At 43.6% G+C, this 27,947-nt stretch overlaps 1 long non-coding RNA gene across 3 annotated transcripts in view; it reads left to right on the top strand.

The window, feature by feature from the left end:
• LOC116817539 (uncharacterized) overlaps positions 1-26,129 on the top strand; it is a 30,239-nt gene extending 4,110 nt beyond the window's left edge. Inside the window, exons 2-4 of one of the 3 annotated variants that reach the window (XR_012657296.1) lie at positions 11,920-11,979; positions 17,257-17,423; positions 25,287-26,129. This is a non-coding gene — a long non-coding RNA (uncharacterized LOC116817539). Of the gene's footprint in view, positions 1-11,919; positions 11,980-14,313; positions 14,371-17,256; positions 17,424-25,286 lie in introns of those variants that run through there. The other 2 variants (XR_012657295.1, XR_004371957.2) reach the window with 2 other exon arrangements.
• Positions 26,130-27,947: the final 1,818 nt, after the last annotated feature.

The raw sequence follows: 27,947 nt of genomic DNA, 5'->3' as shown, positions 1-27,947 counted from the left end.
GCGGGGCGGGAACCTGGCCATGCCGGCCGACGCCGCCGAACTGGCCACCCTGCGCCGCTACCTGCACGAGGCCTTCCAGCCCTTCAACTGGCCGGCCTGGGTGGGCATCCACGACCGGCGGGCCGAGGGCCTGTGGCTGTACGAGAGCGGCCAGCGCGTCTCCTTCTTCGACTGGTACCAGGACCACCTGGTGAGCCAGCCCAACGGGGGCGCCCGGGAGAACTGCGTCTCCCTCTCCTCCGACGACGGCAAGTGGTGGGACAACGACTGCACCCGGCGCATGTACTACATCTGCGAGTACCGGCTCTAGGGAGAGCGGGGCTGTGGGGCAGGCGCGCTCCTGCCAGCGCTTAGGTCTGGGCAGCGGGGCCACGGAAGACCCCGGAGCAGACCGCAGCCAGGGTAAGTAAAAATAAATAAATAAAAAAAAATTAAAAAGGCTCCTAAGGCGCGGGGTCTTCTTAGGCACCAGTCCTGATTCCCGGGAATCGGGCAAATCGGCCTAAAGTTGGCCCTGTAGCGCACACATTCCTATAGCTGTTAGCTGATGCCCTGTAAATGAAAATAGTTACTTCTGGGGACATTCTGTGCCAAAAAAATAAAATAAAAATTCTGCATCAAAAAATTAAAAATTCTGTGCACATAGTTTAAAATGCTGCAAATTTTATTTGTCAAAATAATACTATATAATCACACCACTTTCATTTATTTTGGTGATTTATTTCAAAATACCTGTCAGCAAGTATATCCTGTAATAATACAGACACACACAAAAATTCCCCCCAGGAGTACAGAGTTAAAGAAACCTCTACGGCAACCCAGTTCCTGTTTCTCTGCACCCTTCCTCCCCTCAGAGCCCAGCCGGGGGACCAGACATCCACAAATCCTCCCCTGCCCCGAGCCCAACTGCAGCCCCACCCTGCCACCAATGCACCCGATGAATATAAACAGGCTGTTGCAAACATAACTAAGGTCATGCAATGACTTCAGATCTGGGATGATAGGGACACCTGAGGAGAAGGCTGAAGTTGAGCAGATGCTTCTCCTACATCTTTTGTTGGAGTGGCTTCATTTGGCTGACAACATGACTGTATTTCCAACCAACTACCACTGACTGGTAGGACTGGATAGTGCTGCAGACCTGGGATGAACAGCCGAAGTGGTAGAACTTCAGGATGTCGGAAGCCACTTTCCTAGAAACCTCTATAGCTCACCCCGGAGCTGCAGTGGTGGAACACCTATATGAGAGTTCCCTTCAGCCTGGTGAAACACATGGCCATTGCAGTCTGGAAGCGCATTTCCCCCAGTTGCTATTGATCAGTAGTTAACCAATTTTGTCTTGGTACGCTGGCTGTTTTCATGGCAATGTGCGCTTTTATCAAGAAAGTGCTGTCCCCCTAGGTCATAAGGCTGAACAATGGTCAGGAGATTATTAATGGATTTGCATGGTTGAAGTTCCCCAGTGGTACTGGGGACATCAATGAAACACATGTGCCTATTCTTTGCTCCCCATACCATGCCTCAGAGTTCATCAACCAAAAGGGTTATTTCTCCATGGTGTTACAATGGAACACATGTGCCTATTCTTTGCTCCTCATACAATGCCTCAGAGTTCATCAACCAAAAGGGTTATTTCTCCATGGTGTCACAAAGCTGTTTGACGCTATGAAAGGTTCAGCAATATTAATATGAGGTGGTCTGGAAAAATCCACGACAGGATCTTCAGAAACTCTGGACTGTTTTTTGCAAAAAGAAATGGAACATTTGTTCCAATGGTCACAATGGACATTGATGGTGTTGCCATTTCTCTGGCCATTATGTGAGAACAAGCTTACTCTATGCTTCCTTGTCTTATAAAGACTTACTGGACAATTGGATGGGTGAAAGGAACCCTGAGTAGCTGCAGAACAACTGTGGAAATGTGCATTTGGGAGACCAAAAGGGCAGGGGTTATAGTGAGTTCTCCATCACTGGCAATCTTTAGATCAAGATTTGATCATTTCCTGAAAGATATTCTCGATTTCAAACAGGAATTAATTCAGGGAAATCCCATGGCCTGTGTTATGCAGGAAGTTCAGACTAGATGATCACAGTGGTCCCTTCTGCCTTAGAATCTGTGAGGAGTCTGATATCAGGCTGATGAGAATAGCTTCCTCTTATGATAACAGCTTGCATTTTGCACAACCTTTTTATGAGAGCCTGGGAGACAGAAGGGAGGAGAGGGAGGTGGTCAGAATATTTTGAACAGCCAGAGAAGATATATCTGCCATGCTGCAGCTACTTGGGGTACAGAGTCAGAGATTCACTGGGCTCCTCCTCTGAAGCTAGGGGGTCACTTGTGAACAATGTATATGGTTTAGTATCAGGATTACTGCACATGTATTAATGTATGTGTGCAGTGCTAAAGGGCTTATGGCCAGGCCATCTGTAGGGATTCTAGCAGACTTTGTGGGGAGTTTAACAGTGTAGTGTATATATGGATTTTATTATAGTACAGGTGGAGGTGTTCTAGACACAGAGCCATGACTATGAAGACATTTTTAATAAATAGGCCAATGTAAACATTTTGACCAGTTAAAAACCCTCATAAATAACAATATGCAAACTGAAAAATCAATAAAACCTTTTAAGTTATAAAAGTGAAGCGTGCAGACAAGTTTCTGCTTCCAAGGTTAAAATGAGTGTATGTAAAGTGCTCAAAATTGTTCTTTGCATCTTGGGATAAGGGATGGTGTTAGCAGAGCATCTCTTTCTTGTGGGTGAGGGAGTTAAGGGGGTCTCCCATAGTCCACTCATTGCTCAGTTGTCCTGTGGGTGTAGAATGCCTAGAAGAGGACCTGTTTCTGGGTGGTGTTGCGGTTTATGGTGTGTCCCAGAATGCCAGGTACAGAGGTAGGGAGCTGCAAGGGGACATGTAGGCTGTGGCACAGTCCTTGACCAGAAAGCCACCATATTCTCCAGGAGGATTGTTTGCCGCCTCCTCGTTCCAGCAGCTGTGCTTGTGAGGACCTTTCATTTCCCTGTCCTTTTCTCCCTCCTCTTTGTCATGCTTCAGGAGCCCTTTCCTCCACTCCACTATCTTTTTATCCCTTTATCTCTTGGGATGCACACACAAGGTCTGTGAATGTGACATCCTTTGTATATTGGACTTCAATGTTAGTACCTAGTATTTGATCACTGCAAAATATCAGCTGCTGGTATGACCTTGACTGGAGGAGAAAGACTTGGTGGGGGGCGAGACAGGGAGGAAACTGAGTAATGAACACTGCGGTAGGGATATGTGGGACAAGACACAGCAAGCTTAAATGGTGGTTGTGTGTTAGCATCATTTGAAAAAAGTGCCGTAGACTTTGTATGTTCTCTGGTGCAGCAGCCACTTTGAGCAATGGGTGGGGGTATTTCAAAGCCCAGGAGACAGTGACAGCCTAGACCAACAAAACAGGGGCTAAAAGAACAGGAGGCAGAGAGAGGACAAACCAACGTGGCAGCACCCTGTCCCTGATGGTGTCCAGAACTAGGTTGTTTAGTTCCCCTCCCTGGTACAGTTTTTCATTTATAATATTGCACAGACTTATTGGAAGTGGGCCCATCCGAGGTCTGGGCCTCTGCCTGTGATCATAGAATATCAGGGTTGGAAGGGACCTCGGGAGGTCATCTAGTCCAACCCCCTGTTCAAAGCAGGACCAATCCCCAACTAAATCATCCCAGGCAGGGCTTTGTCAAGCCTGACCTTAAAAACCTCTAAGGAAGGAGATTCCACCACCCTCCTAGTGAAAAAGTTTTTCCTAATATCCAACCTAAACCTCCCCCACTGCAACTTGAGACCATTCCTCCTTGTTCTGTCATCTGGTACCACTGAGAACAGTCTAGATCCATCCTTTTTGGAACCCCCTTTCAGGGAGTTGAAAGCAGCTATCAAATCCCCCCTCATTCTTCTCTTCTGCAGACTAAACAACCCCAGTTCCCTCAGCTTCTCCTCAAAAGTCATGTGCTCCAGCCCCCTAATCATTTATGCTGCCCTCCGCTGGACTCTTTCCAATTTTTCCACATCCTTCTTGTAGTGTGGGGCCCAAAACTGGTGGTTCCCCCGGTCAACATGGGTGGGTGTGTCATCGGTGGTGAAGTGGTGCAATGTCTTGAAAATATACAGCCCAGTTCACAGTAGAAGCTGAAGACAGTGCCAGCTCACCTATTATTGTCCTTATGACTCTTTTAACCCAGCCAGAGATCCTTTCCCTTTCTGTGACACTGACTTAGGTTCTTTCCTGTATTTGTTCAGACAGCTGCTTTTAGATATGTGCATTTCAGTAGCTAGAATTCAGATGGCCAGGTATGGACTCCTCTCCCCCAAGGGCAATGAAGTCCAGGACCTCAGCGTGAGACCATGTTTATGTAGGAAGCATGATTGATCAATAATCAGGAGTATGACTCAGGTATCTGAACACCATGTTTGAGAATTGCAAAAGACAGCACCTGGCTCTGTGCCAGCATTTAAACAAGAATGTGACATCTGGCCAGGATAACTCCAGACGAGTATAGGGCATACAGCTAAGCAGCGAAGCTGTGTAGGATTCCAGTACGAGGACTTGACAAATGCACAAAATTTATTCCCAAGTGGGGCTGCATCCACTCCTACCTTGCGGCACCTAATCTCATCCTGCAATTCTTGAATGTGTGTTAAATTGCCAGATGATTTACAACAACAAAACATTGTTTGTGAACACAAGGCACTTTAATGTGAAATAACCTGTGTAAGGATCAGGCCGTTGTCTGCAGCCATATTGTAAGGCCTAAAGCCTAAGGCCTTCATCTGAAGCCAGATTAAAAGAGCATCCGAGCAGCAGCCATTAGATGAGAAGCAGGAAGTCACATCCTCACTTTCCATCTAAATTACATTAAAACAATGTAATATCAGGCCCTTAAGAAAGAGAGCACATCCTAATGGCAACCACTATCACCAGATAAAGAAACAGATCTTAAGATGGTTAAAGAGAACTTAGTTTGATGGCATCTGTCTGTCAAGAAATCACTTACCAATAGTCGTGGTTGTGAAATCCTCTTTTCTTTATTGTTTTGTCATTATGGTCCCCACTTCTCTATTGTTTGTTTGTTTGTTTGTTTGTTTGTTTTGATCTCTGTCTGGTTCTTTGTTTCTGGTTGTTACATAATTAATTTTGCTAGGTGTAAATTAATTAAGGCAGTGAGGTAGGATTGGTTAAATAATTTTGTTGCACTATGTTAGGATTGGTTTAGAAAAATTTTAGTATAATGATTGGTTAAGGTACAGCTAAAAAGGACTTAAATTTCACTATATAAACTGGGGACCAAAGGGAAGTTCGTTCGGAACTAACTCCAGGACACAGTCCCAAGATCAGAGCTGTCAGACCTCACTACTCTGCCAATGACACCGAGCAGTCCCCAGATGGACCTGATCCTGACTGGCCACGAGGAAAGTTTATCTGTTTTAATGGGAGTGGTGAGCACTGGATGTGTAACGTGTGCAGTCTGGTTTTCGTGATTGCTAATACATAGAGGATAAGGATATTACTGTGTAAGATTCCTTCACTGGTAAAAGGTCCTTCAAACCTGTGGGGTTATGCCTGAGCCCTAGGAACGGGGTAACGGTGGGTGCCCATAGAGCAGGGGTCGGCGACCTCTCAGAAGTGGTATGCCGAGTCTTCATTTATTCACTCTAATTTAAGGTTTCGTGTGCCAGTAATACATTGTAACGTTTTTAGAAGGTCTCCTTCTATAATATATAACTGACCTATTGTTGTATGTAAAGTAAATAATGTTTTTAAAATGTTTAAGAAGCTTCATTTAAAATTAAATTAAAATGCAGAGCCCCCCGGACTGGTGGTCAGGACCTGGGCAGTGTGAGTGCCACGGAAAATCGGCCCATGTGCCGCCTTCAGCACACGTGCCATAGGTTGCCTACCCCTGCCCTAGAGTGTGTGAGTAACAGAGAATATTGTGCAGGTAATACCTGCAACAAATATCAAGTATAGACAAATTCTGAAATAATTATTCCAGAATATTTGATAATCTGTTGGATTAGGCTCAATCAGAAAAAGGCACTCTTATTCTGGAATAAGTGTGTCCACACACCGGCTTAAACCAAAACACCTATTCTGAAATAGCTATTTTGGAAAATTTTAAAATGGAGACAAGCCTGGAGTATCTGGAACAGCATCTTAATTCTTTTCTTCTGCTCTTGAATCCAAATAAAATTTAGGATGCATGATGAATTTTGTTTATTCCCTTAAAAATTATTGGATGATAATAGGGAGGAAGGATGGTCTTGATGTTAGGGCACAGAAGTGGGACTCAGGAGATAAGAGTTCAGTTCTGACTCTCCCACAGATTCCCTGTGTGACCTTGAACAACTCACTTAGGTCTGGACTGATCTATGCTAGAAAAATAGTTCAGTTTAACTATGTTGGTCAGAGTTGTGAAAAATCCACACCCCTAAGTCCGCGAAGACAATGCATCTGTTAACCCTAGCTACCACCTCTGAGTGGAGGATTACCTGTGCTGATGGAGAATCTTTCCTGTTGGCTAAGGTAGTGTCTACACTGAAGCACTGTGCTCAACACTCCACCCCAGACCCTGCCCCGCCCCACCCAGTTCTGCTCCATCCCCACTCCTCTCCCTTCTGCAGGCTGTGAAACTGCAGATCACGGCGGATGGTAGGTGCTTAGAGGGAGGGGGAGGTGCAGGGCAGCAGGAGGCGCTGGGGGAAAGGGCTGGCTGCCAGTGGGTGCTAAGCACCCACTAATTTTTCTGGTGCACTCATGGTGTCGGTGCCTATGACTCTTGCTGTGCCTCAGTCCCCAATCTTTGGCTTGTGTGTTTGCCTATCTTGTCTACTTAGGCCATTTCTATACAAGAAAACTTGCATCAGCTTAGCTAAAACAATTAAAAATCAGTCTAGTTAAACTGATACAAGCTCTGCTTATACTGATTTGGTTTATGTTAGTAACTCTAAATTGATTTAGTTAATCCGGTGTAATGTTTCTAGCAGACAGGGCCTTATGCTGTTGTACAGCACCTACCACAGTAGGGTTCCTGTGTTGTTTTGGGCTTTTAGGAACTCCTGTAGCACAAATGAGTAATAAGGACAATTTTATGTCATGTTAAATGCAGTTATACATAGTGCACCCTAAATAATTGATGCATGTAAAGTCACATTACTGTCTAAAATCACCTGCCACTTTAACAAACCTATGTTAGATTTGGGTAATTCTTTTGGATTATGTTCCTTATATATTTTATGCACATGTACAATTACATTATTTCCTGTAAAAAAGAATGCTGTGCTACATCTGCTGTATTTAAAGAGGCTGTTAATTCACCATTATGGCTCATTATCACCATTAAGCAATGAGGTATTTGTGCAATAACCTAAGTTGTTAAAAAATTTCAGTGATTTTTTTTTGAAGAAAAATGGAAAAGGTTTTTCCACAGAAATTTTGAGGGACTTTCAGTGCTGGCCTTAGAAAAAATAGAGCCCTGGGCAAACTTGTGTTTTGGCACCCCTGGCCCCTGCTGCCTCCCTGGACTCCCCATCCATTCCTCCAGCCCCTGCTGCCTCCCCATAAATACCTCCATCCCCCCTGATCTCCACTCCCTTCCCAGTCTCGCACCCTAGCCCTACCCTGTGTCTTGCCTCTGGACCATGGTGCCCCCCTGACCATGGCCCCTTGGGCAGTTGATCACAGCACCTACCTGTAAAGCCAGCCCTCGGGACCTTCTCCATCCCTTCTTTTCTTCAGCTGTAGTAGTAACCTGCACTGTTATATATTCTCCTCTTCAAAGACTTTCCATTCATTTTTCTGCAGTCTTCTATTTCTTGATATGTTGTGCAGACAACTCCATTTAGCTGATCCACAGATAGGTGTATAACTTCCTGCTCAGACAGTACTTTCCCCCACCAACATTAAAACTCCCTTTAACTACCTCTCCTCAAGTGAAGAACTCCTGGTACATTAATCACTTGAATACACATAGATTACGGCCCTGATTCTGAGTTCAGTGAAGCTCAGAAAGGGGAGGCAGGGTATCTCTCTCCTCTCTACAAACTCTGGAGGTGGCTGGGAACAGTTCTGCTCCCTGCATAAGTTATTTTATAGCTGCTTGCGAAAGCTAGCAAGAGTAAATGGCGTGCAGTGTGCTCCAGTCATCTCTTTTTTTCTGGCAGGGCCGTAAACTGGGGGGGTATAAGTGCAAGTATGCACGCAGCGTGGTGGTGTTTAGGGTTGTTTCACTGGCTCTGCATCACCACCAGAAGTTGCTTATTTCAGGAAGATTTCCAGATGTCCATTTCTGCAGGGTTTATAGCCTCTATATGCTGGCTTTTCCAGTGGACAGGAAATATAGGTAATCCAGAATCATAGCTCTTGTCTTAATTGTATATGACACATCTTTGTGATTTAAACATGAAACCAAGCGAAACTTCGTATTTTCAACTGAGCTTCATGTTGAGATTTGGGGTTTGTTCAGAATGACTCAAGTTGGGTACAAACCTGCACAGGTCAAAACCATTGGGAATAATTCACATGAACTGATGCATCGTATGCTATATGATATCTCTGGATTAATATTCCTGAACAAACACTAGGACCGTGGTAGGTATGCCTCCACTTTAGAGCCTATGAATTTCACTTGTAATGCCAGGCTAATTTGCTTTTGAACAAGTGCTGGTTTAGGTTTTAACATTTCTTTAATCCTGTACAAAATTTGGCATTGGCTCATCAAAAACAAATTCAATATTGAATGTGAAGTGATCTTTTAAACGCTACTGTTGTTTGTTGGTGACATCATCAGCATCTTAGTTTAATTGGTTCTCCCAAAAAATCTCCTGTTGAGAGAGTGTGTGTGTGTGTGTGTGTGTGTGTGTGTTTTAAGTGTGATACTAAAAACAACTGGCCAAATTCTGCCCCTGATTACAGGAATAAAATCCCATTGAAGCCAATAGGGTTTCATAGCTGTGACTAAGGGCAGTATCTGGCCAAGTGTGACACATGTACATCTGTTATACCATTTACAACTGCTAATTTTCTACTTTTAAACATGCTTACATAAGGGAAATCAAATCTCTTGCTCCAGGGTAAAAGAGAGGTCAAAAGGTACTCTCCCCCCCCCCCCAACACATTCAATATTGCACAAGTGCTAGCTGCTTTTTAGGCAATGGCATCAGGAATATGTCCATGCCAGACACAAAATGTACCAGTAATCCAATCCAGTATGGGAAATACTATTTCTGTTTTTTGTTATTGTTCATTGGTCTTCTCTTTTGAGAGTAAGATGTTTTAAGAAAAATCTTATTTAAATTCAAGACTTAACTTTGAATACTAGAAGCCATTTTCTTACATGCTTATACAGTGTATTCATAGCTTGCCATACATTGCATATTTAAAAAGAATCATATATGAGAGCTGACATAATTTAAAATAAAATGTTGCTTGTTCTCTCAATGTTTAAGTTAAATAAACATCAGAAGCACTTCCCACCAAGACTGAGAAACTGAAATAGATTTGAAAGTCGGAATTACAGTTGACATTTCTGAGCCTCAAGCTGGCTGTGGGCATCTTGCTTACGCAATATATAACACTGTTTGTGGCACTGATAGTGGGGCAACCTGTGGAGTAGAAAACAAGCCTTAAAGAATATTTGTACTGTAATAACATGTATGGGTCCCACTATGCTAGACACTGCACAAACGCACAGTATATTAATACTTTCATTGACTGTTAAGACAATGTTAAAATGGGATACAGAGTTTGTTTGTTTGAAAGAATGTCTCCATTTTCCCTATGTCACTTTATAATAAGGGAACTGTTTCTAGTCAAAGGTTCAGAAATTCTAGCTCTTAGTAATTAAAAATGTAGGCTGCAATTTTTAAATGTGGGTGCCTAAAGATATGAACTTAAATCTGTAGTTAGGCACTTAACTAAATGTGGTCTGGTTTTCAAAGGTTCGGTGCACCCACAGATTCCACTGAAGTCAATGTGAGCTGTAAGGGTTTTTAGCTTCTTAAAAATCAGGGTACTCCTATTTAGGTGCCTAACTTCAGGCACCCACATGTGAAAATGTTAATCTTTGACTTCAGCTCTATTTTAATGATGTGAAGCTTCTTGCTCTGTAGGCTTTCTGAGTGCTGAATTGATTGAACAAGTAGAGTTGTGCCTGAAAAATACATAAGTACGTAATGTAAAACATAGTAAGGCAATACATTTGAAATGCAGATTATACTGATTTACTACAAGTCACTGTGAAAATAAACTTTTCAACAGTCTTTGTAGTATCTTATTTTTATAGACATTAGAAAATAATTGTCATGGAATCAAAATCAAAATAATTGAAAACTAGACTTCAGTGTTTGAAGCTTCATTATAATAGCACGGATAAGTGTCTAGCTTTCTTACTCCTTAAGATCTTCTGTGGAGGAAAACAGGTGCAATAACGTAATTGGAACTGGGGTAAGCTGTCCTTTTGTGGAAATCACATTAGTTCGATTACTATGAAATGTTCTTACCTTCTTTGTACAAAAAGAACTTTGAAACGCCATATTTTTGAAGTCCTCCAGAATATTTTTGATTTTTTTTTCATCACCACCTCAGGATATTTAGGATTTAAAAAATGCTAAAGTCTAAGCTCAGATACTGTAGCTGTGCAGAGCACCTATTCTCATAAGTAGTAGTCATATGCTGTCTATGTAGTTAAGTATTCTGACTGGAAGGAGATGTATTTTGCACATACTGCACCTTTACGTGTAGAGGAGTCCTCTACTGCCATTTTGTGTTAACTGCAGATGGAGCCTGAATTAGAGGGGAAACACACACTATGCTCTCTCATAGAGATTTTATTATTCTTTCCTATGTTGATGTTTTCATTTAATCTAAAGGAAGTCATTTAATCTCTGAAAAGGTATGGGTGCTCTTTGTGTATGGGAGAAAACAATGTGCATGAGCATCTCGGGGCAGAACTAGGCCCTTTGCGTTTACAGATTAAAATTCAAAAATCTGAATGGCAACAATGAACAAGAGATCCTATCAAAATACATTGTCATAGGAATAGCAAATATTTACTTGGTAAATATTGAAACTTGAGACGCTAATAAGAGGCAGACTTAATCACACTTCATGAATCAGTTTTATTACAGAATTTCTTGGCTTATTTTTATGGCATATGAAGTACAATAGTGTGTATTTTTGTAGGTAATGGACCTGTAGCGGGGTGGTTACCCGCTCCTGTCCTTTGCAGCTTAAAACAGCCCAGAAGGGGGCTGTAGCTGGAGCAAGAAGCCTGGGCTGATTGGGAGGAAGCAGGCTTAGCTGCAGCCAGGTCCCAGTCAGGCCCAGCTGGCCATTATAAGAGGTAGTGAGCCAGGAGCCAGTCCCTCTCTCTAGCTGTAGAGGGAGATGGACCTGGCTGTGGGGAGCTAGAAACCTGGTACCTAGGTGGAGCAGGGCTGGGGGAAGGCAGGGGAGCTGGGGAGCTCCTGCCTGGAAAGCCCGGGCAGCGAGCTAGCTTTAGGCCAAGAGGTACTGGGCTTGCAGGGTGCAAGCCAGGGGTAGGCCAAGGTAGCAGGTCCAAACCTCTTTGCTGATGATGAGTGGCTGATACTGCAGTCTGCCCCAGGGCGTGGGGCTAGACAATGACTGGCAGTAGCCAATACTGAAGCAAAGCGGGGATAGAGGGTGGGGGATTCACAGGGAGGGGAAACCCTAAGGAAAAGGGGTTGCTGCCAGGGGGCAGAACCCCATGTAAAAGGGCACCGGGTCCAGGGAGTGACACGGGGGCCAGCCGGGACAGGTAGATTACTGGCCTGCAGAGGGTGCTCTGAGCTGGAATATTGAGTTAATTCTGGAAGTGACCAGCAGAAGGTGCTGCGGGGGTGAGGCTGCCCGGTTACAGGACCAAAACCTGCACTGACCTCACCTTGTGAGGCTCAAGTGAACTTACTGAGGCTGTGTGGTGAGTACGTCAATGCAGAATTTGGCCCAATAGCTACTTTATGTATGAAACAAACATATCTTGCATATTACCTTTCATTCCAAAGCATCCCTGAGTGTTTTTTAAATATATAGGTCCTGTTCTATTAATTTAGATGCAATATATGGGCTCAAAGGTGTCAGCATGACCCTGTCACTGTCCAACATTAAAAGATTTTAAACGAGGTTCAGAGTTTAGTATACAGGCTGCTTAGTACTGTGGCAAACACAACATCCTTTTAACCTTTTATTAAATATAAAGCATTTGCAATGTAAAATATTAAGTAAGACTTTTATTTTAATCACAACCCTTGTTCCTTTTTTTAAAAAAAGCTGTAGCATTTTTATGAGGGAAACCCCTTTGCATGACAGTCTTTTAGTCAGTATTAAAGATGGCAATAACTGTTCTTTTTGGGAAAGAAACAAAGTTAGTTGAGCTGGGCTGGAGCTGTCGTTGTTAAAGTCCAGTTCCATTTTCTGGGAGACCAAACGAGACAAACTCATGCAAGAGGGGAAAGAAGAGCACAGCAAAGAGAGAAAATGCAGCTTCTACCTCTGATAGTGAATCTCACTTGTCCTGGGGCTACGGGGTGTTTAAAGGGCCTGGGGCTCCAGCTGCAACAAAGCCCCAGGCCCTTTAAATTGCCAACGGAGCCCCAGGGGCTCCCGGCTGCCACTGCTACCCCGGGCTCGGGGCTCTAGGGGAAATTAAAAGGGCCCGGGGCTCCGCTGCAGTAGCAGCTGGGAGCCCCTGGCCCTTTAAATCACTGCTGGAGCTCTATTGCCACTACCCCAGGGCTCCGGCAGTGGGGCTTGGGGGACGATTTAAAGGGCCTGGGGCTCCATGCAGCAGCCAGAACCCCGGGCCCTTTAAATTGCTGCCAGAGCACCCGGGGTAAAGGTGGTGGCCCAGGGGTCTGGCAGTGATTTAAAGGGCCCGGGGCTCCCAGCTGCCACTACCCCAAGAGAGCCCCAGGCCCTTTAAATCGCTGCCTGAGCCCTGTTGCCGGAGCCCCCAGGGTAGCGACAGCAGCCAGGGGCTCGGCGGTGATTTAAAGGGCCCTTTAAATCACTGCTTGAGCCACCTCCGCCACCCAAAGCTCTGGCAGCAGGGCTTTGGTGGCAATCTGAAGGTCCCGAGGCTCCAGCCACTGCCAGGAGCCCCAGGCCCTTTAAATTGCCAGCCTAGGGAAGTCGGTCCAGTCCAGCATGGTGAACAAGCTCTTGCCGGTATGCCGTACTGGACTGTACCGGTTTACTTTCACCTCTGGGCACCGGCACTCTGAGACCTGGCCAATTTGTACCAACATTAGGCTGTTTAGGGTATTGCTGTTAGGTGCCTTTCTGGTCACAGGCTTATAGCAGTGTTGCAAAATATACAGTATTGGCTGGCTAACCCAGACTCTTATTGAACAGAAACCAAAAGGAGAGGGATATGAAAGAAGGACCTGCCACTCTCCCAAAAAACATAAAGTGAGGAAGAAAAAGGACACACACTGGGTTGTGTGGGGGGGAGCAAAGTTTCACATTCCAGGTGGTGGTTGGGATTCAGGCAGAGCCAGCGGAGGTGGTGTTTGGGATTCAGGCAGACCAGCGGAGGTGGTGATGTTATGTGGGTCACTCTCTTGGCCCAATCTGGTCAAGACATCATCACCAAAGTGTCGGGGGGTTGAACATAACTATCAAAAAGCAATTTTACCAGGATGGTAGGTCTAATATCCCTACTCTTGCCAAAAGGACTATGGGGTCGTCAATGTCCCTACTTGGTCAATAACTTGGTTTGAACGTCCATAAGTTGGCATCTCCAACAGCATGGTATTAGGGCACACCATGCTGGAGCACTAACTCACAGGGAAGAGTGCTATGTACTGGATCATCGTGGGTTTTCAACACTGAATTTTTCTTGGCGCTCTCATGCTTGTGTGGCTTAGCTCAGTCCTTCTTTACTTGTGAGGCTGGATGAGATCATAGCCTGAGGGGGTATGGCTTCAAGCCACTGAATACAAAAATTTGGCCAGCAATCTGAGTATCTCAGCTGGGAGTCATGCTGATCATTCTAAATTTACAGACAGGGCAATATTTTATGGACAGTAATTTATTTGACTTATTGATTCAGTGAAGATTTAATTGACTGTGAAATCAATTGAAACAGCTAAAATCGGATTGTAATATTCACAACACCTATGACTCTGGTATTTATTAAAACTTTGAGTGCTGGTATTTTGCAGGCTGCTAGATGAATGAACCATGGAGGTGAGCTAAGCATGCCACAGATGAGTCAATTCATGAGAAAGATGGAACATTTTTTCTTTCTTAGGACCGGGGGTCGTTGCCCCATCACTTACTGTTGATCCAGCCTAGGGTGCAATTTGATAATAGGAAATAGCGTCGCTGAGCAGGACATGCTGTTGTCTGGTAGGTTGCTGTCCTGGAAACGTAGTAGCATACGTAAACTAATAGGGTTGTGGTTATGCAAAGTGTAGATCATGATGTCATCTCACTAGGGTTTCATAATGTCTCCTCAGGGAATAAATGATTTGTTTGTTAAAGCTTAAGATTTGTTTGTAATGGAAAAACAATATGGTGCATATCTCTTCACATGTGCAGATTGTAAATTATTTCCAGTGAAATGTGGGATTCAGCCTGTGAGGTGATGGGCATTATTGTGTCTATTGAAGTCAGCAACTTACATAATCAGGCCCCATTTGTGAACTTTCTTAAGAATACACTTATCTCCAGCCAAAGCTTCAACTCTGAACTGAACTTTCTTTTCACCCCATACTGAGGAGTTATATGTTGGACTCACCCCAGGAGGGAGAAATTGGATGTCATATTTAATCAAAACACACCTTTGACCAGCAGCTCAGTGTGATGGGATGTCACAATTGCAGCTGAGGAATTTAAACCCTTTATCTAACCTCCAGTATCACAATTGCAGATATTGTGTACAGATGTATTCAGATGGGAAATGGCTTGTTATTACTTGCCATGACAAAAGAACCTTCAATCATGTATTGTCCCACCCATCATGTGCTTGTTCAGTGTTTTTGTATAAAATGCAAATAAAAGCCAGTCTGAAATGTAAACAGGCTTTTCCGGGCTCTGTTGTGTTTGGGATTCACCAAAGCTGCAGCAATGAGAGGCTGCATGAAGAGCCAGCTCTGTGTGTGTGTTCTGATCTCACTCTGAATGAGATAATAGGTAACAGGGCAAGGTGAACTCAAGATTGGACTGGACTGATGATATGAGTCAGGAAGAAGGGAGGCCAGAATTAACTGAGCAATGAGGAGTGTGGTGAAAACTCCATGGGTGAGACTAGGCTGGCAAACAGCATTAATGCCAAAGGGAGTTGTACTCTGTCTCCAGATTTGCCCATTACTTTGGGTTACGTTCATTTATTAGGATTACTCTTCTGGGGGTGGTTTCTGTAATTCTAACAATGTGCTGCTTGTGTCATGTGTGTTTTCATATGAAGCTCTACTCCTCCCTTCTGCAAGTCCCCTCCCAATGGAGCTATTCTGCAGGACCTAGGTTCCCAAGGGCTGGGTTCCTCCAGCCCCAGAATCAGATGAACACATGCACACTAAAAGAACAAGTCTGAGTGGACCAGATCAATCAGCACTCTCAAGCTTATATGTCCCTGGACTCAATGGGCTGGGTCAAGCAGCACTTCAAGCTGCCACCCTTATATGCCTCAAGTACTGCACCGGAATAGAGTAAGCCTGAGCAGGCTGGGTCGAACAGCACTTCCAGGATGCCACCCTTATTTGCTCCTGATCTCAGCAAACTGGTTCAAGCAGCACTTTCAAGCTGCCACCCTTATATGGCCCTCTCAGTAGTCTGGGTCGAACAGCACTTCCAAGCTGCCAGCCTTGTATGTCACAGGTACAGCACATCTCTCCCCACTTTCATATCATGATTGTACAGGTAGTAACCCACTTGATGAGCAAACCTCACAGTGTTTTTGGGTGCTACAGGACTCTTAACTTAGGTAAAAGAAGCGTTGCTGCAGAGTAAATGGGGAGCTAAAAACACAGAAGAATAACATTCAGAGAGAGAGAGAAACAACCAGCTTAACCATAGAAGATATTTATTGAATAATAGTATAAATAACACAAGAAGAGCCTAAACCAACGTAACAGTTAAATAGTAATACCTGAGGTAGAAAAGAAAACAGAGAGGGAGGGAGGGATCTCACCCACTTCATGATGGTGGCAGCTCAGGGTCCTGAGCGCTGGAGACAGGCAGAGCTGATCAGTCAGGAGAAGATGGAGCTGATCAGTCAGGAGAAGATGGAGTCCCAGTGGAACTGATGCATAGCTTGGATCCAAGCATCAGAGCACTGACTTGAGCATAGATAGAGGTTTTTGTAGAGAAACAACAGTGGTTCAAGGGAGAACACTAGATTTGTTTATGGGTAAACTGATGACTCAAGGGTTTTCTTTAGGCTAGACGTTAGGAGCTGATCACTCTTGGTTATGGGTGGTGTTTTCTTCCAAGGAGCTCACAATGCAATTAGGCAGCTTCAGTATTTTGGATACCAATTAAGGATTCATTACTGGAACTGGTCTGATAACTGCTGAGCTGGGTGTGTTTAGGCGTAGGTTCATTAACATCTGGAGCAGAGATCCCCCAGGATGCAGTGCTTCCCTGTTTTTCTGGTCCCAGAGTTCAGTGCAGTTCTCTGTTTTCCATTCTGTATGCTAATGGAGATGCCTTAATTTTGACACAGTTATCAGGAGGGGTCTAGGTGTGTCTCCCAACGCCCTTCACTGCTCTCTGCAAGTCTTTGATCAGTTTTAGTTCAAGCAGAGACTGATGGTGGGGTTGTCTTTCACGAGTCATGAGAGAAGGCCAGCAAACAGCATTAATGCCAAAGGGAGTTGTACGCTAAAGTTCCTGAACTGAAGGTTGAGAATGCATGTCAGCCTATGAACTGGAACTTTCAAGAATATTTTTTTTTTTAATGGAGTAAGTGTCTGAGGATGTCAGAATGGAGAGTTTACAGCTCCCACGCCTGTGGGAGGTCCACTGGAGCTGCGGGACCAGCAGACCCTCCGCAGGCATGCCGCTGAAGGCACCCTGTCTGCCGCCCTCCTGGTGGCCGGGAGAGCGCCCCCTGCAGCATGTCACCCCAAGCACGCGCTTGGCGTGCTGGGGCCTGGAGCTACCCCTGCTTAGTGGCACTCTTAGCAACAGTTATTGGGGACTGCAAGAGGTCAATGGAAAACACTATTGACTTTCTGTTCATCCTTTACAGAGCAAAGAAGGATGTGCTCAGAACTCAAACTTGGACCCACTCACTTGGCAGCACCATGCAATGAAGTGCTACAAGCCAGGCTCCCTTGCATTCCGCTAAACTCTCTGATGCTCGTTTATAGTGGCTCGACTGATGTGTAAGGGAGATGGAAGAAGGGCTGAGAAAGTGTAAGTTAAAGTAGCTGCCATTCTATTTTACAACTCCTCCTACTCTTTACTGCTTGCATAACCTACACCAGTTTAGGTTATCTTTCACATGGGGATGTGAGTAGCTCTAAGTTAGTCTAAAGTCAGTATTTAGAAATACAGCTTATATATAAGTCATTTACTTTTTTGTACTTTTCATTATTTCTTTATGAAAATCAATAAAAATTTAGTCACAACACTCCCTCCTCAAAGAAACCCCAACAAAAAAACAAACCAAACCCCTTTTACTATTTAAACTGAATTTGAAAATAAAGGCTTGTTTGCAAAGATTAATGCATATTAACCTTTACACTCCTGGCTGGATCACCAAATTATGTTGTGTTAATTTTGATGATATAAATGGGCCCAGAGTCTCAATGGGGTTAACATGACTCTGTCACTGTACAGCACTAAAGACAGGGTACGTAATTCAAGGGTACTGATAAAATGAAACCCTTACTTAATACTTTATACTTCAAATGCTTTAAATGTTTTTCTTTCTTTTCCTGTGTCTTTAATGAAAGGTTCTAAAGATTTGTTTTGGTGTTTGTTGCCATGGTACTAAGCAGCCTGAGGTCTCTTACTCAAGCCCCTGAACCATGTTTAACCCCTGTGTTGTGCTGAACAGTGAGAGGATCATTTTAAGACTGACTTTCTGGGTCCTGGGCCCATTACTCCATTGAAATTAGCACACCAAAGGCAATTAGGCCCAGATCCACAGAGGTACCTAAACCCCAGATTTAGGCACATGCCTCTCCTTCCCTCCTCCTGCTGGTTGGTGTGAAGCAAGGCAGGCACCTAACTCTTTCATACAGGAAATGCCCTAGGGACCAAAGCTGCCTGACTGTCAGCAGCTGGTTCCTGTTCACGGATCGCTGAACAGAGAAAGGTGCCTCCTGCAGCCCAGATTTAGGCTTATTATTCTTTTCGCTCACATATGGTATAAGTTATTACTGGTCATAAAATGATTAATTGATTGCAGTGTGGTTTGTTGAGGCCCTTATGCTTATTCATGGCAGAACCAGAGAGCTAGGTGTGCCCCTGGTCATCGAATGACTGGGATGGCATATCATGAATGCCTGTTGGTGAAAAGGATTAAACCTAATTGGCCTAATGATGAAATGGCTCATTAGTGTAATTAACATCAATCTGAAAATAAAGGTGTGGACAATAATTGTAACCAAGGTCAATAAGGAATAGTGGGATTTTAATAGAAATCAAGGTTTAAGGGACATTAGCCCAGCAGATTCAGTAACAGTCTTAGTTTCATTTACAGTGGCTGCCATTGACAAGATAGCCTTTACCAGTGCCGTGATTCCCAATGTGAGTCATCAGCAGTGCTTGAACCTGGAGCCACTAAAGCATAGATCTCTACTATCGGAGCTGAAGGAGTAACTTTGTAAGAGGGTAGCACTAGTAGGCAGTTGTCCTTTAAGTGGACCAGCCACTAAAAGGGAAGGAAACACGCTCTGCAGGCCTGTTAGGCCAACAGTCGCCACACAGTAGTATTAGAGATATTGCAGTGTTTGCCTTCTCCCTCTTTTTTGGTGCAAAATACATCTTCCGTAACCAAAGACAAGTTAAAACAAGAATGAGAGAGAATGAATATTAAGCAAAGCTGCTGCACTTTGTATATGTGAGCTCATGATGGATGTCTGTGTGTGAATCTTAATCATTGGTGGTCAAATTCCACAGTGTCAGGGGCTGATAGGTCTGCTACCCATCTGGGTCTCAAAATGATACTGGGACCATCTGGGAAAAATTACATTCAAGACGTCTTCCCTTTCCAGATCTTGGGGCTGCCCTCGTGATTGGGGGCTTGAGTGCTTCTGTAATATAGACAGTAAGGATTCAAGGACTAAGCAGGAAGGTTTAACAGCTTAGAAGGTTGAGACAAGGCTGCTGGACTTTGATTCTTCTTTGTCAGGCCTCTCTTAAAGGGTGTTGGGAACACTGTTCCAGTGCTAAGTAAATTTGCAAGGTATCTCATTCACATTACAAGATACCTCAAACGTATTTAGGGCCTGCTCCAACGCTTATTGAAGCCAATGGAGAGATTCCTATTGACTTTAATGGATCTCTCCATTGACCTGAATGGACTTTGGATTAGGCCTGCATGAAACACCCCCATTTCTGTCCAAAAGTGGATTTCCATGAAAACAGGTGGGCTCTTCCTCCTACCCCAGATATTTGTAGGATCAAAATCTCATTTGTGCAAATGTTCACAACAAGGAAATAAAAATGGATGAAGTGGATTTTGGATTTGTTGGCGTAGTTGTGCTGTTTCCCCCCTCACACACTGAGCCTTGCTGAACATTTAAACAGAACAAAACCAGGAAAGGAAGAATATAATTAGTTGTGAAAGTGAGGGACCCTCAGCGCTGCTTAGAGCAAAATAGCCTTCAGGCAGGTGCCATGTGAGCTTCCCTCCTACAGCTCTGCCAGTTCACCTTTTCTTCACCTTGCTTATCCAATTGGAGCTGGGGCAATCTCTTGTCATATACCTGATACTAAGCCAAACACACCTGGGTTGGAATTTATTACAAACCTGAAATTCAGGCCAGCTTTGATATTCTACTTGGACCTTTCGTCAAGTCTTGGGCCATGTTTGAAATGAACCTAAGCTGATTTACGGTTTTGAGACAAAATCAAGAAATCCTTAGTACTTCGGCTGTGTTCCTTTGAGCTTGGGCCTTTCTTTGAATCCCGTCTCCCGACTTCCAATCCTGTGCTGTACTCACTAGACAATCTGGTCCTAAGTATTTTACCTATTGAAGACATAAGATGGTCTGTAATAGAACATAAGAACGTCCATACTGGGTCAGATCAAAGATCCATCTAGTATCCTGTCTTCCAACAGTGACCAATGCCAAGTGCCCCAGAGGGAATGAACAGAACAGATAATCATCAAGTGATCTGTCCCTTGTCTCCCAGAAGCACAGTATAACACGACATGGCCCAAGATTTCTCAAACTCTGTTTATAGCAACACTTAATGATCAAGCTCCTGGGGGCGGGGACGATGACACAGCAAAGTTGAAGCTACCTGCTGTTGAAGCTAGCGGAGTACTTCTTAGTAGTCGTTAAGGCTCAACTTGAGATGTAAATCTGCATCCTAAATTCTGTCTCTTCTCTCTCCCTTCTGCCTCTCAGTGTGTTGGAAGTAATGAACTCACTGCTGAACTGGCAGTCCTATCCTATTCAGATTCTTACAGGGAGCCCATCACTATGATTTCTGAACAGGTCACAGATGAGGCTGTCTGCTTTCATAATTATGAATAGCAGTATGCCTGAGCGGTGCCAAGCAACTGTACTTACAGCCTTCCATGGAAGCGAAGGGCACTCAAGTCACAGGATCACCCCTCTCCCCACCCCCCGGTGTTAGTGTATGGGGAGGAGTCTGCCTTAAAATCCTGCCTTACTCAAAAGTTCAGCTTGTTTGCTGAGAGATCCCTGAGTGTCAGCTCCAGGGCAGCCGTGGTATGTTGCTTTTGGACTAGCTTGTAACTGCACTGAGGCTCCCCTCTCCTCTTCTCTCTCTCCCCCGCACCCAAATCCTTTATTTGCAACTTACGCAAATAATGTATCTTGTGTCTTGACTGACACCAGAGAGAACACATGGAAAAAAGAAGGGTGGATAAAATTCTGTATAGTATAGGAAAACGCCTTGGAGGCAATGCAGTCACATTGCATGACTTGTCTACAAGGTACAACGTGAATTTTATAGCAAAGCCATCAGCCAGTTCCCATTACATTCAGTTAATAATTATTTCCAGAAGATTAAGAACAGTGAAAGAGATTGGATGGACGTTTATGTTTAACAAAGTGACCTTGTAAAGTTCATGTAAGTCATATCACAGTAGGGATTATAGATAAGTTCACATCCCACCTGACAAAAATGGCCCTGGAATCATTGTAAAATATCAACCTTTAAAACAAGGTAAACCAAAAACCCCATTAACTAAGTCTGCACTCCTTTTAGTAACTACTGTTCATACATATGTCAAGAGTCAGATTTCAGTGCATTGCACAAAAATACAAGATGTGTGGAGAGATTGGTTTGGAGAACTGTTAACTTCCCCAAGAGCTATGGAAAAGGAAAAATAATGTATCTTAAGGCTCCAGATGTATATGGATTGTTCCCATGTTTATCTGTTACATCAAGGTTGCTAGAAACACGCAGAATGAATTAACAAGGCAAGCTATAATTCTCAGTACAGGTTTGTTGACGGTACACTGTTGCTAGAAGCCTGCAGCAATACAAAACACAAAGGTTTCTGCTTACAAGAGGATGTGTTGGGACAGTGTCTGAGGAGATTATAGAATTCTAGAGCCTGTGCATATGCTAATTTACCTCTGGCTGTTCATATTCAGCAATAAGAATAACGAAGCTGCAATTGTAAAGGTGTTTTTTGTTAATACAGTGTATTAGCAAGATACATGGTTTTTCTTCAGTCTGATACAGAATACTGTGTTGTCAGATGCCGCAAGGCTCAGGCTTGGCATGATCCTTTCACTATTAACAATAAAACAGAAAAGGATAATCTGTGCATAATACTGAGAGGAAGCAGTATGGTCCAATGGACAGAGCACAGGACAGGGCATTAGGAGAGCTGAGTTCACTTCCTGACTGTTATTTGCTATTACTCACTGGGCAAGTAAGTTAATCTCTTTGTACCTTGGTTTTCAGCCTTAAGGGTCTGAAACTTGCTCCCCCTTGACATCCAACTCTGCCCAGTTTTAAGTATGTTTTCTTCTAATATCTTGTACCCTAAGTTTAAAACTTTTCCTTATGCATTGTGAGATTCCCTTTATGAGTATGGTTATCGTAATATTGCATTTATCTTTTTCTAACATGCTTTTTAAGAACTGCAGTGCAGTTAAGCCAAGCGTATTGGCAGGAGGGCACTTGATAACATTTGTTAATTATTGACTTGTATTTTAAACAATGTTTTGAGACCCTTGTCAGGGTCAGAGATTTGATGAGGCATAGTCTTTAAGAATGTTTATCCCATTTCTTGATCTGAAATGGTAATCTTAAATTATTTCCTTTTTTGATTCATTGAGGGAAAGATGAGTTTATATGTAAATTTATACATTATCAAGATTTTAAAAAAGTGGATTTTAAATATGCTTAATTTCTCTCAAGCATGTGCTTAAATGCATTGTTGAATCAGGGCCTTCTCCCAGTATAAATCAGCTCAGCTCAGACAGTGCTGTGATGGGCAGCAGTATTAAACCCTCCTAAGACGGGTAAGAGAGGAGTAGCAGCAGGAAATTCAAGTTAGCTACACCCATGTTTGGAGCCAGTGTGAGATCAGAATCCAGCCCCATGATTATAATATAATACTTTTCAGCTGCATTACTAGTACCACCTTTGATTATTACAATAGAAATAATTTCAAAGGTGACATTTGCATTCCCCCCCCCACCCCCAAGAGGCCCATTCCCACAATGTGCTGAACACTCTCAACTCCTGTAACAACAGCTCATCAGCATGCTTGACACCTTGTAGGACTTGGCTCTTATGGTGCATGTGCTTTGCGTTTTGCATTCTCTCAGTTTGCACAATACGATTTGAGTGAGTTTGTTTATTTATGGGCTTGCTCCTACAAACAAGGACATTCTGAGTTTGCAGGATCAGCCCCTATATCTAATTTTGATTGCTTTGATTTCAGAATATAAATTATGGAAGGATACAGGTCCTAGGCATTTGTGACAGATATCAAACATGCAATCCAGCTAAGACAGATAACAAGCAAACCAACCACTTTCTCTACACATAAGAAGCAGTCCATAGAACTGTCTCAAATCTCTTAAAATCCTAAACTTCTCTGACCACAAATAAAATCCTCACCCAAACCTTCCTTAAATCTGAGTTCTAACCAAACAAATGGGGTTTGCAGCATGCTTTAGAAGTCAGCGCACTTGAGCTACTCCAGACCAGGAGATGAAATCCAAAGTGTCACAGAGAATGCCATGAATTCAGGATGCCCAACTTGGGCCTGATTTAGAGATGTGCTGAGCACCAACAACTGCATGTGGCATTTAGATCACAGGTACAGCAAGAGGTGCCAGTTAGCATCAGGACTCCATTGTGCTAGGTACTGCACAAACACATAGGAAAATACAGCTCCTCTTCTGGCGAACTTACAATGTAAAAAGACAAAGCGTGGGGGAAAGGATACCAAATACAAACAGGGTGGTAATGGGCAGGGGCCACAGTGGGAAGGGGGCAAGGCATGAGGGCGAGATGGCTGCAGAGTTGACACTGACACCACACAGCAGAATCAGTGATTCTGTAGTGCCCTCCGGTGTCTTAGGGTACATTTCTGCTTCAAACTGGGGGTGTTATTTTCAGCTCAAGGAGCCATACTGCTGACAGTTCTGATTGAGCCAGAGCAATGGCTCTGAAACTTTTGTACTGGTGATCCCTTTCACATAGCAAGCCTCTGAATGCGACCTCCCCTTATAAATTAAAAACACTTTTATATATTTAACACCATTGTAAATGCTGGAGGCAAAGTGGGGTTCGGGGTGGAGGTTAACAGCTTGTGACCCCACCCCTATATAATAACCTTGCGACCCCCTGAGGTGTCCCGACCTCCAGTTTGAGAACCCCTGAGCTAGAGTTCTTAAAAATAGTGTGTAGCCATGGTGGTGGGAGTGGTGGGAGGGGCTTTCGACACCAAGTATGTACCCAGTGTCTTGGAGGGGTATGCACTGGGGGCTAGCTGCTTTTGCTGCCATGGCTACACTCTGTATTGAGTGCACTAGCAAGATCAGAGTTAGCACAGGGGTATATTACCTCTCCAGCTCAAAGTGCAGATGTACCTGTAGAGCTGTCCACCTGCAGTGGAGGAGTGAAGCACAGAGACATACCCAGGTGGTATGCTGTTCCCAACTCCCCTGGCAGGCACAGCTGCAGCAGCTATGCCACAGGGGCTTTACTACTCCATTCATGGCAGCACAGGAGAGTGGCGGAGGTGGGGTCAGGGCAGTGTCGCTTGACCACAGCTTAGTGCTGTGGTTGCTGCATGGGTTGGAGACACCTTGCACGCCCTGCCCTCACCTCTGCTGTTGCGTAGTTTCCACTGACGGTATCCTAAACCACCTCAGGCTCTGGTACACTCATGGGATACGCATGTGCATCTTATTAGCACGTCATACAGGCTTATATAACAGACATATGTCACAGAAACTGTTTCAAGTTTTTAGTTCACGCCAGCCGGGTCTTCACAGGTTGGGGCATTTTAGAATCCACACCCCTCTAGTGCACGTTTCCAACCTGTGTAAACAAGCCCAGCTTTGCCCAAGCTTTTTTTCTTTTTTTTTTAATTGTATGTCTTTTATTACAGACTCTGAGCAGACTTAGATGAATAATGAAGTACAGGGACAGTAAAACACAGCCAGAGAGCAGGGCTTGAGCTGGCTCCTTTTCCTGTCCACTTTATATTAGCAATAGGCCACCACACTTCCAAGGTAAAAAGGGAGAGTGGCAATAGATCTGTCCGACTCCGTGTCTCAGTTATTGAGTTCTAGGGCCTCTCAGTGCATATTAAAGATCCAAACACCCCTAGGGTTTTCTGACAAGGAGACCAATAAACTCATTTCCATTTGTGACCCAGAGAGGCTTTGAGCATATCTGTAGCTATCTATAAAAATCCCCTAAGTAGCTCATGCGAGATGCCACTGTATCTAACAACATACCTGATGCGGGTTTCCAACAATTGTAAGCTGATGGTTAATAAGCAAATTGTATCTCTGTATATAATAACGACTGCCACTGGCTGGGGGTTAACTCTATAATCTGAGGTATATCTGAATTCTCCTCTCTCCTTTCCAGAACAAGGCTGTCTCCTGAATGAAAGAAAAATAAAACTGAGAACAGGGGCACAGTGATTATATTATTCCAGCACAAAGAGTGTCAGTTTAAGGACTATTAAACTTGACCTGAATGGGGAATGGGTCATGTATGATAAAGCAAAAACACAGCTGAAAAGAACACAAACTTTTTGGTAATAAACTTAACAGTAATGATTTCTTTAATTTCTTAGCTGTTTTTGGAGCACAGAAATTTCTCCTATGATTTTTTTTGTACTGCAGTAGTGCCCAGAGGACCCAACCAAGGTTAAAGGCCTAATTCTGTTAGGTGCTATGTACCCTCCCCCTAAGAGATTATTTCTATCCCAAAGAGCTTATGATTCATAGTTATTTCTCAATGACCTATGCACAGATTTGAAATGGACAATGGCAAGTATAAAAATTGATCTCTTTTCAAAGTACATTTGGAATTATGATGTTAATTTTTGTATTTCTTCAAAAAATAAGCATTTGACTGGAAATTGGATAATTGTTATGCTACTGGATCTATTTTTGTGTAAAAGTCCTCAACTTTGCCTGCTTGCTCATGCAAACTCAAAATGCCAAGCTTGTCAGATTTCACAGTGACTATTTTGCACATCCCTACACAATAAAATGTCTCAGGAATATGTGCAAAGATTTCAAAACTACAAACTGCGTTTTAAAAGCAGACTGCAGCCCAGATTTTCAACATCTATGTAAACTGAATTGGTCCTCTGTTTTATCTCACCCTCCTCAATCCAAAAAAATCTCTCTTTTGTTATGGATGGGTCTCTCTTACTATGATGTAGATAGTAGTGGTTTTAATAAATAACTATAATATGTATGTGACTGGCTGCAGAGACTCTGTTCTGGCAAATAAGGTGTTAATGGCACCATAAGTTACAGGTGCTGCAGGGAGAGGCCATAAAATCAGCTGCCCCAGATAGGAAGGGAAAGACTGCCTATGAGAAAGCTATCCTGAAAATCTTAGGGCTGTGAGTTAGGGTTAAGAAACCCTGATCTGGGGAGTATGTTTATGTTACTCTTTGAAGAATTATCTTTTTTTCCCTATGACCAAGAGATAAGCTCCTTTCTGGAAAAGGTGGGATCTGACTGGTTCACCCTGTGGTTTTGTGCTGAGCTGTTCAAACTTCTCTCCTTAGGGCCAGCCTTGCAGTCCAAGTTGCAGCACAAGGCACTGCAATGCCGGGGGAATTGGAGTCTGAGTCAAATCTATATTTGGCTTTCTTAGCTCTGGAAGTCAATTCCCTGCTAATACACTTGCTAAGTCCCATTCAGATTGTTGGGAGTTTTGTGCACCCATCAGCTGCAGAATAGACCACTTAGAATTGAACAGAAGCTAGAGCTGGCCAAGGTCAACCAAGGGAAAGGAAAAGGTGCAAGTTAGGAACATAGGAATTACCAGACTGGATCAGAACTGTGGCCCATCTCACCCAGTGTCCTGTCTCTGAAAGTGCCCAGTACCAGTTGCTTCAGAGAAAGATGCAAGAAACCTTGCAGTAGACAGTTAGGGGATAGCTCCAAGATAAAGTCTCCTTCTCATTCCCATTAGTTAGCGGTTAAAGTACGCCCTGAAGCAGGCATGTTTATGTCCCTTCTAGAAAATGTTTGTTTCTTTTAAACATTGACTTTATTATAACTGAGTATTCTTGTCAGTCATATAAATACCTAATCCTGCTAAGGTCTTGATCCCAATGATTTCCTGTGGCAATGAATTCCACAGGCTAACTATGTCAAAATATTTCCTTTGGGCAGTGTCAAATTTGCTGCCATTCATTTATTTGAAGATCTCTGTTCTTATATTCTAAGGAAGGGTGAACAGCAACGCTTAATCTGCCTTCCCTGTAGTAAATCTATAACTCCCTTGGTTCCATATAATGGTGAAAGGTGTATGTACCTATTGAATCAATTATCTTCAGTAAATAAACCAGCATGTTTAACTATCTTGGACACATTCCATTCCAAGTACACTGCACAGAGTGAGGGTCATCATGTGATGCTGCTGATATGATTAAATAACCAGGGTTGCCACTTGCCATTATAAACACGGAGAAATGAAGATAATAAACACTGAGGTTGTGACTGTGAAAACCACATGTTATGTTTTCAAATGATCATGCTACCTTGAACTCAGAATAAATATTTATAGATATGCTGACATCATGATAAGAGAGGAAAGTTCCTCTCTGGCCTCATTCTTAGTTCAGTCTCTGCCTAGCCATAACCTGCAGCTAGTTTGTTTGAAATTAAAGTGTATTTTTTTTTGGACAACATCAATATTGAGGAAATCGGGAAGACCAGAGCCCAGTGCCTGAGAACTGAACCAACAAGGCATACTGCAGATCAGAAAGAGTGACTCTGCACACACGCAGTTCTCCAGGAGGTGAGCAGGACTGGCAAACATGGCACTAGCCCAGTGCTTAATTTGTGCCAGGGCTCAGCTTTGGCAAACCCTGGCACAGACACCTCTAGGTTTGGCAGTTCATAGTCCCAGCATCTGTAAGTTCGCTGCATCAGTTATGAATGTAAAAAAATTGCTTGAGCCTCAGCATCTAATTGCTTGAGCCCGGGCACCTCTTTCTTTACAAATTAAGCACTGCACGAGCTTCCTGTGCATTGGGATTGTACATTTCAATTTGCT

This window comes from Chelonoidis abingdonii, chromosome 19 (assembly GCF_003597395.2).
Source record: "Chelonoidis abingdonii isolate Lonesome George chromosome 19, CheloAbing_2.0, whole genome shotgun sequence".
Classification (NCBI taxonomy): Eukaryota; Metazoa; Chordata; order Testudines; family Testudinidae; genus Chelonoidis; species Chelonoidis abingdonii.
This window is presented reverse-complemented; position numbering and strand designations above follow the sequence as displayed.